The sequence below is a fragment of the Crocuta crocuta genome, unplaced genomic scaffold (genome assembly GCF_008692635.1).
Source record: "Crocuta crocuta isolate KB4526 unplaced genomic scaffold, BGI_CrCroc_1.0 scaffold27, whole genome shotgun sequence".
Classification (NCBI taxonomy): domain Eukaryota; kingdom Metazoa; phylum Chordata; class Mammalia; order Carnivora; family Hyaenidae; genus Crocuta; species Crocuta crocuta.
The window spans coordinates 18103-22235 of NW_027532250.1; positions in this window are offsets into that span (position 1 = coordinate 18103).

Genomic DNA, 4133 nt, shown 5'->3' on the forward strand with positions numbered 1-4133 from the left:
CCCGCCTCTGAGCAAGATGGTGGGTCTCTCCACGTGGAGTAGAAACTGAGGCTTGGAGAGGGAGACTGCCAGCTCAAATCCCAGGAGAACATGGCAGATGGGGCCCGAGTCTTCGGACCCTGACGTCGAGGGGAACCCTTTGAGGAGTCAGGAAGCAGGGTGGCTGGGGCGCCTGCGGGGCTCAGTCCATTAAGCGTCTGACTCTTGATTTCAGCTCAGTCATGATCTCACAGTCGGTGGGTTCAAGCCCCACGCTGGGCTCTGTGCTAACAGTGCAGAGCCTGCTTAGGAATTCTCCTCGCCCTCTATGTCTGCTCCTCCCCGGCTTGTACTCTTTTTTCCTCTCTCAAAATAAATAAACAAATATTAAGAAGAAGGAGAGGAGAAGGAGATGGAGGAGGAGGAGGAAGAAGAGGAAGAAGAGGAAGAGGAAGAAGAAGAGGAAGAGGAAGAAGAAGAAGAGGAAGAGAAAGAAGAAGAGGAAGAGGAAGAAGGAGAGGAAGAGGAAGAAGGAGAAGAAGCCTGGCCGGACGGCCTCCATCTGGGCATCTGAGGCATCCGGACCATTCGGCTCACCTTCCCCTACCTTCACCCCCACCCCCACCCCCCATCCCGCTCTTGCCTCCTCACCTGCCCCATGGTCGCAAGAGAGAGATCTTATAAAACAGAAATCAAACGTCACCCACTGCCTTCTGGGAAACTAGCTACAACCAGCCTAAAGCCAACCATCTCCAGCCTTCGTGCCACAGCTGACGCGTCGTCATTCTGATCCCTGATGGGAGACACCTGTCAGGGGCAGGCAGGGGGCGCCGAGCAGAGCCAGGTGCAGGCCTGCCCCGAGAGGGGGTGGGAGGAGGCAGGCGCCTGTGGGAGCACCGCCTAGAGCGCAGGCTCCACGCTGGGGTCCCCGGGGCTGGGAGGGCTGGGAGCTGCGCGTAGGGTCCCCTTTGCTCTCCAGTGACGCCACCCCTGCTGACCGCCCGGCCAGCCCTCTCGCCGCCACGGTCCCCACCGGCTTCTTGCACTTGGTTACATTCACCAGTGTGTTTGTATTTCAGGGCCTTTGCATACATTCTTCCTTCTGTGTTAAAAGTCCGACACTTCCCATGGCTGTCGTCACCGTTCAATCCCAACCCCTTGGAGGCTCAAAGAACCGTCCCAGACGCAGACCGAACTCCCCAGAGGACCTGTCTCCACCGTGCCCCAGGGACCTTACCTCTGCTGTACCCGGGGGCTGGGACAGTGCTCTGGCCCATACTGGGTGCTCAGCAAATACCTGCTGACTGCCTGGCTGTAGAGAGGCCCCAGTCTTGATCAGGCGAGTGCTAAGGACCCCTCTGGTCATGGGCCAGCTCCTGAGTGGCTGCTTGAGGCTGGCCGTGACCCATGCGTTCCGACGGTGATGCCTGGGGCTCAGCTCCCCGGTGGGACCCCAGGGAGCCACGTTTCCTCCCCGGCAGACGTGCGCCGCCAGGAGAGGGTGCGGTCAGGGTGGCACTGGGGGGCAGTGGTGGCAGTCCCTGTGCACCTGACCGCCCCGCTGAAAGGCCAGCGCTGCAAAGGTGTCTGGGAAGTGAGCGCGAGCGTGGAGGCGAGGAGGCCCAGGTGCCCCCCAAAGCCAGCCTTGCCTACCGAGCTCTGTCAGCATCCAGCAAAACAAACACCGTATCCAGGATGTGGCCAAACTCAGGAATGTGGAATAATAGGAAATGTACGCGGCATGCGACGTGCCGGGTGGGGAGCCAGACAACGTGGCGCAGAAGAAGAAGGAAAGAAACGATTTTGAGGCAACTCCACCGTCAACGAAAGCTCATCCTGTGTCCTTCTTCATGTTGCGAGCCCGGGCCAGGCCTGGCCTAACCGCGAAGCTGCGAGCTCTTTATCACAACGAGGAGCATAATCACCCTTTTAGAAATAAACAGGCTTTTGTCTTGGGGCCTGGGTCATGTGCTGGCCTGGAGGTTTTATGAGGTAAAAAAAAAAAAGGGGGGGTTCTCTAACCCGTCAGCTACAGGCCTCATGCTGACCATGGGTCCCTTGACCTCTCCAGAGCCTGTCTTCCCACCTGTAAAATGGGGCGATAGCACCTGACTCACAGAACTGTGCCGAGAATCAAGTGAGGGCAGACATTTCCCAAACTGTAGAGTCTTCTAGAATGCCAGCACTCTGCCTTTAAGCACCACCAGGGGAACAGGTGTGACCCGGTCTCATCCAGGAGGAAGGGCCCCGGCCAGCCAGGCGGTTCCTAGGGAGACAGCTTTATAGCGGTTTCAGGGGAGGCTCTGAGCTCCGGATGTCTGCTAGGTGCTGCCCCAGACTCACTGCCGGTGGCTTAACCATAGCTTAGAGGAGAGCAGCAAGAGCCAAGCTGGGGGTGTGTGGGGGGTGTGGGCAGAGGTGAGCTGGGCTTGGGGCCCTGCCCTGAACTGGCCAGGCCGGTAGAGAAGGGGAGTCATTATCCCTGATACCCCCGGGCGAGCGGAGGGGCGTCCTGACCAAGCTGTCGGGTTTGCCTGGTCCCCAAGGCTGCTGATCAGGTGGCTCTGCCCCTGCTCCAAAGAGAGCAGATCCTGAAGGTAGATTCCACCAGGACCCGGGGCAGCCACTGGGGGCGGCCAGTTCAGGCAGGTGCCTTCCTCTGGGCTCCAAGAACCTTCTAAGTTGATCGGCACGCCCTTCTGAGGGCTCCGGGGCCAAGCTGGCTTCGCTAGCGGCGGATCAGCCCCATCGCCGCTCTCGGCGAAGCCACTGGGCCGAAATCTGGTTTGCTTGTGTCCACAGCCACCCCCTCAGTAGAACGTGTTTGGAACCGGCGGCTGAAGAGTCCCCCACCCAGTGCCAGTATGATAGCAGCAGATAGGATTCAGTAGGCAGAGGGGGAATGATTAGGGCCTGAGGTCCCTGGTTGGGGGGGGGGCGGGGACACCTATTTGCGAACAAGGCTGGGAGTGCCTGACCACCGCAAGCCCCCTTGGGCATAAGGTTCCTCCTAAGAATGTAACAGAGCCACCTACTCCCCTTCAGGTTTCCCTCAGGAATTTGATAACAGACCTAAGTACCGCCGTAGAGCACCCTTTGTACAATGGAAACGAGCCAATCAGGAATGGACCACCCAGCACCTAGTACCCAGCACCTAGTACCCAGCACCTAGCACTATCAAGCCCATAAGGGTAGAACCCGAGAAGGAACGAGGAGGAAGGGAAGGGAGGGAGTGACCAGAACCTTGTTTTACAAGGACCCTCGCCTATAGTCCGCGGGCATTCACTTTCGAATGTCCCTTCCCTGTAAAGAATTTTTCTGCTATTTCTCCCTTTCTAATCTTAGATCTCAATGAACCCTGGCCTGCTGCTCGATTTGTGTCCACCTCTTCATGCTTTGAAGCCGCAAGACAATGAATCCTGGGTGTTGTGGTAAAAAATCCTGCAACAGCAGGATTTTACTGCAACAGCAGTAACCCCCAAAGTGACGCAGCCGGCCCGCTCTGATAGCGGTCAGCCAGGCACACAGGCGCCCACAGACCACAGCCAAGTTCAGAGGTGAGAGAGAGCCCTACGTCTGCTCCACTCCTCGGGTTTGAGACATCACAGGGTGATCACATCAGACCTCACTTCCTTCTCCTTGCCTTGAAACTGTGGTTTTAATTTTTTTTTAATGTTTTATTTATTTTTGAGAGCGAGAGACAGAGAGACAGAGACAGAGAGAGAGCATGAGTGGGGCAGGGGCAGAGAGAGAGGGAGACAGAATCCTTAGCAGCCTCCAGGCTCTGAGCTGTCAGCACCTTTCCACCTGTAATGTCGTTATTTATAAGAAATTCATATTTGGCGCTTCGGATGACTAAAATAGGTTTCTCCTATGTATTTGGTCTTTGTCCAGTTTCTAGCTCACAGCGACCTAAAGCCTTGGAATTTTGAAAGGGTTCAGAGCGACAAAAAGTGTCTTTTGTTATGTTAATGGAGCGACAGGGCAGGGAGGGAGGCCTTCGGGGAGACCTAGAAGCCCCGCCCCCTTTCTGGGTGCCTCGCCCTCAGAATCTCTTCATCTGGCTGTTGATTCTTATCCCTTAATAGCCTGGTAAAGCACTTCCCTGAGTGCTGTGAGGCCCTCTGGCAAATTAATAGAATGTAAGGCAGGGC